The sequence below is a fragment of the Theropithecus gelada genome, unplaced genomic scaffold, assembly GCF_003255815.1.
Source record: "Theropithecus gelada isolate Dixy unplaced genomic scaffold, Tgel_1.0 HiC_scaffold_15910, whole genome shotgun sequence".
In the NCBI taxonomy this organism is placed as follows: domain Eukaryota; kingdom Metazoa; phylum Chordata; class Mammalia; order Primates; family Cercopithecidae; genus Theropithecus; species Theropithecus gelada.
In genome coordinates, this window is record NW_020257670.1 from 420,448 (window position 1) to 433,040 (window position 12,593).

The window sequence follows — 12,593 nt, forward strand, 5'->3', positions numbered from 1 at the left end:
ATTTTGACTTTTGTTGCCATTGCTTTTGGTGTTTTAGTCATAAAGTCTTTGCCCATATCTATGTCTTGAATGGCATTGCCTCGGTTTTCTTACGGGGTTTTTATGGTTTTAGGTCTTACATTTAAGTCTTTAATCCACGTTTAATTAATTTTTGTATAAAGTGTAAGGAAGGGGTCCAGTTTCAGTTTTCTGCATACGGCTAGCCAGTTTTCCCAACACCATTTATTAAATAGGGAATCCTTGTCCATTGTTTGTTTTCATCAGGTTTGTCAAAGATCAGATGGTTGTAGATGTGTGATGTTATTTCTAAGGCCTCTGTTCTGTTCCATTGATCTCTATATCTGTTTTGGTACCAGTACCATGCGGTTTTGGTTACTATAGCCTTGTAGTATAGTTTGAAGTCAGGTAGCATGATGCTTCCAGCTTTGTTATTTCTGCTTAGGATTGTGTTGGCTATATGGACTCTTTCTTGGTTCCATTTGAAATTTAAAGTAATTTTTTTTTTAATTCTGTGAAGAAAGTCAGTGGTAGCTTGATGGAGATAGCATTGAATCTAACAATTACTTTGGGTAGTATGGCCATTTTCACAATATTGATTCTTCCTAGCCATGAGCATGGAATGTTTTTCCATTTGTTTGTGTTCTCTCTTATTTCCTTGAGCAGTGGTTTGTAGTTCTCCTTGAAGAGGTCTTTCACATCCTTTGTAAGTTGTATTCCTAGGTATTTTATTCTCTTTGTAGCAATTGTAAATGGGCGTTAACTCATGATTTGGCTCTCTGTATGTCTGTTATTGGTGTTTAGGAATGCTTGTGATTTTTGCACACTGATTGTGTATCCTGAGACTTTGCTGAAGTTGTCAGCAGCTTAAGGAGATTTGGGGCTGAGACGATGTGGCTTTTAAAATATACAATCATGTCATCTACAAATAGAGACAATTTAACTTCCTCTCTTCCTATTTGAATATGCTTTATTTCTTTCTTTTGCTGATTGTCCTGGTCAGAACTTCCAATACTATGTTAAATATGAGTGGTGAGAGAGGGCATCCTTGTCTTGTGCCAGTTTTAAAAGGGAATGCTTCAAGCTTTTGCTCATTTAGTATGATATTGGCTATAGATTTGTCATAAATAGCTCTTATTTTGAGATACTTTCCATCAATACCTAGTTTATTGAGAGGTTTTAGCATGAAGGGGTGTTGAATTTTGTTGAAGGCCTTTCCTGCATCTATTGAGATAATCGTGTGGTTTTTGTCATTGATTCTATTTATGTAATGGATTACATTTATTGATTTGCATATGTTGAACCAGTCTTGCATCCCAGGGATGAAGCCAACTTGATCATGGTGGACAAGCTTTTTGATGTGCTGCTGGATTCGCTTGCCAGTATTTTACTGAGGATTTTCGCATCTATGTTCATCAGGGATATTGGCCTAAAATTTTCCTTTTTTTGTTGTGTCTTTGCCAGGTTTTGGTATCAGGATGATGCTGGCCTCATAAAATGAATTATGGAGGATTCCTTCTTTTTCTATTGCTTGGAATAGTTTCAGAAGCAATGGTACCAGCTCTTCTTTGTACCTCTGGTAGAATTTGACTGTGAATCTGTCTGGTCATGGGCTCGTTTTGATTGCTAGGCTATTAATTACTGCCTCAATTTCAGAACTTGTTATTGGTCTATTCAAGGATTCAATTTCTTCCTGGTCTAGTCTTGGGAGGGTGTATGTGTCCAAGAATTTATCCATTTCTTCTAGATTTTCTAGTTTATTTGCATAGAGGTGTTTATAGTATTCTCTGATGGTAGTTCGTATTTCTGTGGGATCAGTGGTGGTCTCCCCTTTATCATTTTTTATTGTATCTATTTGATTCTTCTCTCTTTTCTTCTTTATTAGTCTGGCTAGTGGTTTATGTATTTTGTTAATCTTTTCAAAAAACCAACTCCTGGCAAGGAGCCAAGGAGAAGCAGCACCAGCTTTAGAAGCCCTACACCAACAGAAATATCGCAAAGGATCCCACTTCACTAGAAGAAGACGTCAAAGAGACTCATCAAAGTGGCAGTAGTAAGGCTCTGGACAAAACTCCACATTTCCAGCTCTCTGACATTTTCTACTTCTGCCGTAAAGGAATGGAGACCATTATGGATGATGAGGTGACAAAAAAATCCTCAGCAGAGGAATTGGAGTCCTGGAACCTGCTGAGCAGAACCCATTACAACTTCAGGTACATCACCCTTCAGCTTATGGTCCTGTGGGGGTTAGGAGGATTGATTTTGTACTGCTTACTGCTGCCGCTCAGGATAGCGCTGGACTTGACAGGGATTAGCCTTCTAGTGGTGGGCACGACTGTGGCGGGATACTTGCTTCATACCTCGCCAATCGATGTGATCATCTGGGCCAGCGATGGTTATTATGCCACGGTGGGTCAAGTTCATGGGGGACACATAGGTTTGATTCAGAGAGCTATGGTGAAGACTTACCCACACATTAGGTTTGAGTGCTTGGAAGTGAAGGATCGCCACCTGGTGGCTAAGAGACTGACTGAAGAAGTGCAAGATAAAAGCCTATCATCTTCCCAGAAGGAACCTGCATCAATAATACATCGGTGATGATGTTCAAAAAGGGAAGTTTTGAAATTGGAGCCACAGTTTACCCTCTTGCTATCAAGTATAACCATCAATTTGGCAATGCCTTCTGGAACAGCAGCAAATAAGGGATGGTGATGTACCTGCGGCAAATGATGACAAGCTGGGCCATTGTCTGCAGTGTGTGGTACCTGCCTCCCATGACCAGAGAGGCAGATGAAGATGCTTCCAGTTTGCAAATAGGGTAAAATCCGCCATTGCCAGGCAGGGAGAACTTGTGGACCTGCTGTGGGATGGGGGCCTGAAGAGGGAGAAGGTGAAGGACATGTTCAAGGAGGAGCAGCAGAAGCTATACAGCAAGATGATTGTGAGGAATCACAAGGACAGGAGCTGCTTATGAGCTTGCCTCGAGCTGGCTGGGGCCACTGTGAGGAGTGACCACAGGCTAGGAGCTGGAGTTGCTGCCGCTGCCTCCACTGCTGCATCCTTTCCAGACTCCAGGGCTCCCTGGGCTGCTCTGGATCCCAGGACTCTGGATTTCACCAAGTGCAGTGGGATCCCTATGCACACGGTGCTACCTGCCCTTGGCAGTATGAACAGATGCTGCTGGGTGTCGCAACCCAGGATAAGATGTCTTGTTTCTTTTACAATAAGTCATTGGAGATGTCAGGCCTCTGAGTCCAAGCCTGCGTGTATACATCCAGATGGCCTGGGCTACTGAAGAACCAAAAAAGTTGAAAATGGCTAGCTCTTGCCTTAACTGATGACATTACCTTGTGACATTCCTTCTCCTGGACAATAAGTGTCTGGAGCTCCCCACTAAGCACCTTGTGACCCCTGCCACTGCCCGCAAGAGAATAACCATCTTTAACTGTAATTTTCTACTACCTACCCGAACCCTATAAAACTGCCCCACCCGTATCTCCCTTTGCTGACTCTCTTTTCAGACTTAGTCTGCCTGCACCCAGATGATTAAAAAGCTTTATTGCTCACACAAAGCCTGTTTGGTGGTCTCTTCATACGGACGCCCGTGATATTGGGTGCTGAAGACCCAGGAGAGGGGAATTCCTACAGGAGACCGGTCCCCTGTCCTTGCCCTCACTCTATGAAGAAATCCACCTATGACCTCAGGTCCTCAGACCAACCAGCCCAAGGAACATCTCGCCAATTTCAAATCAGGTAAGTGGTCTTTTTACTCTCTTTTCCAGCCTCTCTCACTACCATTCAATCTCCCTGTCCTTCCAATTCAAGTTCTTTTTCATCTCTAGTAGAGACAAAGGAGACACATTTTTATCTGTGGGCCCAAAACTCCGGCGCTGGTCACGGACTCAGGAAGACAGTCTTCCCTTGGTGTTTGATCATCACGGGGATGCCTGCCTTGATCATTCACCCCCATTCCATTGGTGTCTGAACACCGCAAGGACACATTCACCCACATTTCCTAGGTGGCAAGTCAATTGTGGGAATGCCTGCTTTGACTGCCCATCCACATTACAGCCCAGGGCTGCTCACCACCCCCTTCTCCGTGTCTCTACTTTTCTCTTTAAACTTAACTCCTTCACTATGAGCAAGCTTCCGCCCTCCATTCCCCCTTCTTCTCCCTTAGCCTGTGTTCTCAAGAACTTAAAACCTCTTCAACTCACATCTGACCTAAAACCTAAATGCTTTATTTTCTTCTGCAATACCACTAGGCCCCAATACAAACTCAACAATGGTTCCAAATGGCCACAAAATGGCACTTTTGATTTCTCCATCTTACAAGACCTGGATGATTTTTGTCAAAAAATGGGCAAATGGTCTGAGGTGCCTGACATCCAGCCATTCTTTTACACATCGGTCCCTCCCTAGTCTCTGCTCCCAATGTGACTTATCCCAAATCTTTCTTCTCTCCTGTCTGTTCCTTTGGTCTCCACCCCAAGCTCTGAGTCCTTTGAATCCTTCTTTTCTATGGACCCATCTGACCTCTCCCCTCCTCCCCAGGCTGCTCCTCACCAAGTCGAGCCAGGTCCCAATTCTTACTCAGCCTATACTCCCCCACCCTATAATCCTTCTATCACCTCCCCTCCTCACACCTGGTCTGGCTTACAGTTTCATTCCATGACTAGCCCTCCCCCCACTTGCCCAACAATTTTCTCTTACAGAGGTGGCTGGAGCTGAAGGCATAGTCAAGATTAATGCTCCTTTTTCTTTATCCGACCTCTCCCAAATCAGTTAGCATTTAGGCTGTTTTTCATCAAATATAAAAACCCAGACCAATTCATGGCCCATTTGGCAACAACTCTTAGATGCTTTACCGCCCTAGACCCAGAGAGGCCAGAAGGCTGTCTTATCCTCAATATGCATTTTATTACCCTATCCACTCCCGACATTAGAAAAAGCTCCAAACATTAGATTCTGGCCCTCAAACCCTACAACAGGACTTAATTAACTTCACCTTCAAGGCGTACAATAAAAGAAAAGAGGCAGCCAAGTGGCCACATATTTCTGAGTTGCAATTACTTGCCTCTGCTGTGAGAGAAACCCCAGCCACATCTCCAGCACACCAAAACTTCAAAATGCCTAAACTGCAGTGACCAGATGTTCGTCCAGGACCTCCTCCCAAAGAATTTTGCTTCAAGTGCTGGAAATCTGGCCACTGGGCCAAGGAATGCCCGCAGCCCAGGATTCCTCCTAAGCTTCATCCTATCTGTGCGAGACCCCACTGGAAATCAGACTGTCCAATTCACCCGGCAGCCACTCCCAGAGCCCCTGGAACTCTGGTCCAAGGCTCTCTGACTGACTCCTTCCCACTTAGTGGCTGAAGACTGACACTGCCTGATCACCTCAGAAGCCTCTGGACCATCACAGACGCTTCAGGTAACTCTTACAGTGGAGGGTAAGTCTGTCCCCTTCTTAATCAATATGGAGGCTACCCACTCCACAATATCTTCTTTTCAAGGGCCTTTTTCCCTTGCCTCCATAACCATTGTGGGAATTGACAGCAAGACTTCTAAACCTCTTAAAACTCCCCAACTTTGGTGCCAACTTGGACAACATTCTTTTATGCACTACTTTTCAGTTATCCCCACCTGCCCAGCTCCCTTATTAGGTCGAGGCATTTTAACTAAATTATCTGCTTCCATGACTATTCCTGGGCTACAGCCACACCTCATTGCCACCCTTTTCCCCAGTTCAAAGCTTCCTTCGCATCCTCCCCTTGTATCTCCCTACCTTAATCCACAAATATGGGATACCTCTACTCCCTCCTTGGCGACCGATCATGCACCCCTTATCATCCCATTAAAACCTAATCACCCTTACCCTGCTCAATGCCAATATCCCATCCCACAGCAGGCTTTAAAAAGGTTAAAGCCTGTTATCACCTATCCGTTACAACATGGCCTCTTAAAACCTATAAACTCTCCTTACAACTCTTTTATCCTACCTGTCCAAAAACCAGACAAGTCTTACAGGCTGGTCCAGGATCTTTGCCTTATCAACCAAATTATCTTGCCTATCCACCCCCTGGTGCCAAACCCATATACTATCCTATCCTCAATACCTCCCTCCACAACCCATTATTCTATTCTGGATTTCAAAGATGCTTTCTTTACTATTCCTTTACACCCTTCATCCCAGCCTCTCTTTGCTTTCACTTGGACTGACCCTGACACCCATCAGTCTCAGCAACTTAACCTGGGCTGTATTGCCACAAGGCTTCGTGGACAGTCCCCATTACTTCAGTCAAGCCTTTTCTCATAATTTACTTCCTTTCCATCCATCTGCTTCTCACCTTATTCAATAGTTTAACAACTTTCTACTTTGTAGCCCCCCCATGAATTTTCCCAATAGGACACCCTCCTGCTCCTCCAACATTTTTCTCAAAAAGATATTGCATATCCCCCTCCAAAGCCCAGATTTCTTCCTCATCCATTACCTCTCTCAGCATAATTCTTCATAAAGACACATGTGCTTTCCCTGCTGATCAAGTCCCGCTAATCTCCCAAAGCCCAACCCCTTCTACAAAGCAACAACTCCTTTCCTTCCTAGGCATGGTTGGGTACTTTTTCCTTTAGACACCTGGTTTTGCCATCCTAACAAAACCATTGCATAAACTCACAAAGAGAAACTTAGCTGACCCCATAGATCCTAAATCCTTTCCCAACTCAGTATTTATACTCACTCTAAATATGCTTTCCATATCCTGCACCACTATGCTGTTATATGGGCTGAAAGATGTTTCCTCACTATGCAAGGGTCCTCCATCATTAATGCCTCTTTAATAAAAGCTCTTCGCAAGGCTGCATTGCTTCCAAAGGAAGCTGGAGTCTTTCACTGCAAAGCCATCAAAGGGCCTCAGATCCCTTTGCTCAAGGCAAAAATTATGCTAATAAGACAGCTAAAGAAGCAGCCAGTATTTTCCTTTCTCCTCTATCACTCCCACCTACTCTTCCACTGAAACTTCTGTGTATCAATCTCTTCTCACACAAGGCAATGGTTCTTGGACCAAGAAAAATTCTTTCCAGCCTCACAGGCTTATCCCATTCTATCGTCCTTTCATAACCTCTTCCTTGTAGGTTACAAGCCTTACTAGCCCACCTCTTAGAACCTCTCATTTCCTTTAAGACATCTGCCCTTCGTATCACTCCATCCTTGGCTACCTTGCCCTTGTTCTTCGGACTCTTCTCCTAACCTCTCCTCTTACTTGCTTATACCCAGCCCCATGAATAGCAGTGAAAGATTACTCATAGACACTATGCGCTTTCTCATACACCCTAAAAATGGAACCTCCTCCTCTACCCAATTACCCCATCAATCCCCATTACAACCTCTAAGGGTTGCTGCCTTCACTAAATCCCCAAGAGTCTGGGTGCAGGATTTCAAAGATGCTTTCTTTACTATTCCTTTACACTGTTCATCCTAGCCTCTCTTTGCTTTCACTTGGACTGACCCTGACACCCATCAGTCTCAGCAACTTAACCAGGGATGTACTGCTACAAGGCTTCAGGGACAGCCCCCATTACTTCAGTCAAGCCCTTTTGGTGCTCCCTCTCATCTTTTCACTTTACATTTCCAGTTTTGCCTTACAAAGATCTCTTCTTCCTCTGTGACTCCTCCACCTACATGTGTCTATCTATCAGTTGGACAAGCACGTGTACACTAGTTTTTCTTATGCCCCAAAATTAATTTGCAAATAGGGCCAACAGCTTCCTGTTCCCCTCATGACACCAACACTTCACTACTATTTTGTTTTATTTTGTTATTATTAATACAAAAAGATAGGAATAGTCCTTGACTTACTGCTGAAAAAGGAAGACTCTACATTTGTAAATGAAGAGCTTTGTTTTTACCTAAATCAATCTGGCCTGTTATATGACAACATAAAAAAACTCAAGGATAGAGCCCAAAAACTCAGCAACAAAACAAATAATTATGCTGAACCCCCTGGACAATCTCTAATTGGATGTCCTAGGTCCTCTCAATTCTTAGTCATTCAATACCTGTTTTTCTCCTTCTCTTATTCAGACCTTGTATTTTCGGTTTAGTTTCTCAATTCAAATAAAACAGCATCCAGGCCATCACCAATCATTCTGTATGACAAATGCTGCTTCTAACAACCCCACAATGTCACCCTTTACCCCAAAATCTTTCTTCAGTTTAATCTCTCCCACTCTAGGTTCCCAAGCCACCCCTAATCTCATTTGAAGCAGCCCTGAGAAACATCACCCATTATCACTCTATACCACCCCCCAAAATTTTTGCCACCCCAACACTTCACCACTATTTTGTTTTGCTTTTCTTATTAATATAAGAAGACAGTAATGTCAGGCCTCTGAGCCCAAGCCTGCACGTATACATCCATATGGCCTGAGGCAACTGAAGAACCTCAAAAGAAGTGAAAATGGCTGGTTTCTGCCTTAACTGATGACATTACCTTGTGACATTCCTTCTTCTGGACAATAAATCCCCGGAGTTAACCGAGCGCCTTGTGACCCTCACCACTGCCTGCAAGAGAACAACCCTCTTTAACTGTAATTTTCCACTACCTACCCAAATCCTATAAAACTGCCCCACCCCATCTCCCTTTGCTGACTCTATTTTAGGACTCAGCCCACCTGCACCCAGGTGATTAAAAAGCTTTATTGCTCACACAAAGCCTGTTTGGTGGTCTCTTAACATAGACGGGTGTGACAGGAGGAATGCCATTAAAGTCAACTCCCCATCTGTGCATGCTCTGCAGGCTCAGTGGTTGGGGAGATGTGGCCACGTTCATGTGCTAGGGGCATGGGACAGGAGTCTGTTACACATGCCCATGTGCCAGGGACGTGCTGGGGCAGCCACCCACTCTGGAGGAGAGGCACAGCTGAGGCACCGTGGCTGGCTTTGGCCGCAGCGTCGCCTCTAGACTTGGAGCTCTGCAGACATGATAGGAAGGAAATTTTCATCTGCAGGGGCTGTCAGCAAAATGAAGGGTTAGAATCTTTTTTTTTTTTTTTTTTTCACTTAAGTGCATTTATTCAACGTACTTATTCAAACTGAGAATTATTTCACCACTAGTGTTCTTTTCTTTTCTTTTCTTTTTTTTAGTTCTAGGGTACATGTGTACAATGTGCAGGTTTGTTACATTTGTATACATGTGCCATATTGGTATGCTGCACCTATTAACTCATCATTTACATTAGGTATATCTCCTAATGCTATCCCTCCTCCCTACCCCCTCCCCACAACACGCCCCAGTGTGTGATGTTCCCCTTCCTGTGTCCAAGTGTTCTCGTTGTTCAATTCCCACCTATAAGTGAAAACATGCGGTGTTTGGTTTTCTGTTCTTGTGATAGTTTGCTGAAAATGATGGTTTCCAGCTGCATCCATGTCCCTACAAAGGACACGAACTCATCCTTTTTTATGGCTGCAGAGTATCCCACGGTGTATATGTGCCACATTTTCTTTATCTAGTCTATCATTGATGGACATTTGGGTTGATTCCAAGTCTTTGCTATTACGAATAGTGCTGCAATAAACATACGTGTGCATGTGTCTTTATAGCAGCATTATTTATAATCCATTGGGTATATACCCAGTAATGGGATGTCTGGGTCAAATGGTATTTCTAGTTCTAGATCCTTGAGGAATCGCCACACTGTCTTCCACAATGGTTGAACTAGTTTACAGTCCCACCAACAGTGTAAAAGTGTTCCTATTTCTCCACATCCTCTCCAGCACCTGTTGTTTCCTGACTTTTTAATGATTGCCATTCTAACTGGCATGAGATGGTTTCTCATGGTTGTGGTTTTGATTTGCATTTCTCTGATGGCCAGTGATGATGAGTATTTTTTCACATGTCTGTTAGCTGCATAAATGTCTTCTTTTGAGAAGTGTCTGTTCATATCCTTTGCCCACTTTTTGAAGGGTTGTTTTTTTCTTGTAAATTTGTTTGGGTTCTTTGTAGGTTCTGGACATTAGCCCTTGTCAGATGGATAGATTGCAGTTTTTCTCCTGTTCTGTAGGTTGCCTGTTCACTCTGATGGTAGTTTCTTTTGCTGTGCAGAAGCTCTTTAGTTTAATTATATCCCATTTGTCAACTTTGGCTTTTCTTGCCATTGCTTTTGCTGTTTTAGACATGAAGTCCTTGCCCATGCCTATGTCCTGAATGGGATTGCCTAGGTTTTGTTCTATGGTTTTTATGGTTTTAGGTCTAACATTTAAGTCTCTAATCCATCTTGAATTAATTTTTGTATAAGATATAAGGAAGAGATCCAGTTTCAGCTTTCTACGTATGGCTAGCCAGCTTTCCCAGCACCATTTATTAAATAGGGAATTCTTTCCCCATTTCTTGTTTTTGTCAGGTTTGTCAAAGATCAGATGGTTGTAGATGTGTGGTATTATTTCTGAGGGCTTTGCTCTGTTCCATTGGTCTATATCTCTGTTTTGGTACCAGTACCATGTTGTTTTGGTTACTGTAACCTTGTAGTATAGTTTGAAGGCAGGTAGCGTGATACCTCCAACTTTGTTCTTTTGGCTTAGGATTGTCTTGGCAATGCGGGCTCTTTTTTGGTTCCATATGAACTTCCAAGTAGTTTTTTCCAATTTCTGTGGAGAAAGTCATTGGTAGCTTGATGGGGATGGCATGGAATCTATAAATTACCTTGGGTGGTAAGGCCATTTTCACTACATTGATTCTTCCTATCCTTGAGCATGGAATGTTCTTCCATTTGTTTGTGTCCTCTTTTATTTCATTGAGCAGTGGTGTGTAGTTCTCCTTGAAGAGGTCCTTCACATCCCTTGTAAATTAGATTCCTAGGTATTTTATTCTCTTTGAAGCACTTGTGAATGGGAGTTCACTCATGATTTGACTCTCTGTTTGTCTGTTATTGGTGTATAAGAATGCTTGTGATTTTTGCACATTGATTTTGTATCCTGAGTCTTTGCTGAAGTTGTTTATCAGCTTAAGGAGATTTTGGACTGAGATGATAGGGTTTTCTAAATATACAATCATGTCATCTGTAAACAGGGACAATTTGACTTCCTGCTTTACTAATTGAATACCCTTTATTTCTTCCTCCTGCCTGATTGCCCTGGCCAGAACTTCCAACACTATGTTGAATAGGAGTGGTGAGACAGGACATTCCTGTCTTGTGCCAGTTTTCAAAGGGAATGCTTCCAGTTTTTGCCCATTCAGTATGATATTAGCTGTGGGTTTGTCATAAATAGCTCTTATTATTTTGAGATACATCCCATAATACCTAACTTATTGAGAGTGTTTAGCATGAAGGGCTATTGAATTTTGTCAAAGGCCTTTTCTACATCTCTTGAGATAATGTGGGTTTTTGTCTTTGGTTCTGTTTATATGCTGGATTACATTCACTGATTTGTGTATGTTGGACCAGCTTTGCATCCCAGGGATGAAGCCAACTTGATCGTGGTGGATAAGGTTTTTGATGTGCTGCTAGATTCGGTTTGCCAGTATTTTATTGAGGATTTTTGCTTCAATGGTCATCAGGGATATTGGTCTAAAATTCTCTTTAGATTCTTATGCCGCTGCTGATGGGGCCACCAAAAGGAGGGGAAGAGGCCAAGTGGGCCACTGACTGGGCCATGGTGAGAACCAAGAGTCACATGTGTTCATACTCCAGGTTAACCCTGGACTCCCCATGTGATGTGCACTCTGTTTAATGTGTGCCTCGGTTTCCCCATCTGTAACATGAGTCAGGGGAAGGTGGTAATTCCTACTTCACAGGGCTGTTGTGGGGATTAAAGTGTTGTGGTGAATGAAGGACATGCCAAGTACAGGCCCACAAAACAGGGCAGGGCAGGTCTGAGCTCAGAACTGCTGCACCGGGCTTTGGATTTGTTTTTGTGAGTAAAAAAAAACTGGCTGGTAAATGAAAAACCAAGAAAACAACAACAACAACAACAACAACAACAACAACAAAGCAGCTCCTGGATTCATTGATTTTTTTTAAGGGTTTTCCATGTCTCTATCTCCTTCCGTTCTGCCCTGATCTTAGTTATTTCTTGTCTTCTGCTAGCTTTTGAATTTGTTTGCTCTTGCTTCTCTAGTTCTTTTAATTGTGACGTTAGGGTGTCAAGTTTAGATCTTTCCTGCTTTCTTCTGTGGACATTTAGTAATATAAATTTTCCTCTAAACACTGCTTTAGCTGTGTCCCAGAGATTCTGGTACGTTGTGTCTTTGTTCTCATTGGTTTCAATGAACTTATTTATTTCTGCCTTAATTTCATTATCTACCCAGTAGTCATTCAGGAGGAAGTTGTTCAATTTTCATGTAGCTGTGTGGTTTTGCGTAAGTTTCTTAATCCTGAGTTCTAATTTGATTGCAGTGTGGTCTGAGAGACTGTTATGATATCTGTTCTTTTGCATTTGCTGAGGAATATTTTACTTAAAATCATGTGATTGATTTTAGAGTAAGTGCAATCTGGTGCTGAGAAGGATGTATATTTTGTTGATTTGGGGTGAAGATTCTGTAGATGTCTATTTGGCCACTAGAGAAATGGAAACCAAAACCACAATGAGATACCATCTCACGC

The 12,593-nt window shown here is 42.8% G+C and overlaps 1 pseudogene; it reads left to right on the forward strand.

The window, feature by feature from the left end:
* Positions 1-2,100: 2,100 nt before the first annotated feature.
* On the forward strand, positions 2,101-2,971 carry LOC112617220 (annotated as a pseudogene).
* The last annotated feature ends 9,622 nt before the right edge of the window (positions 2,972-12,593 follow it).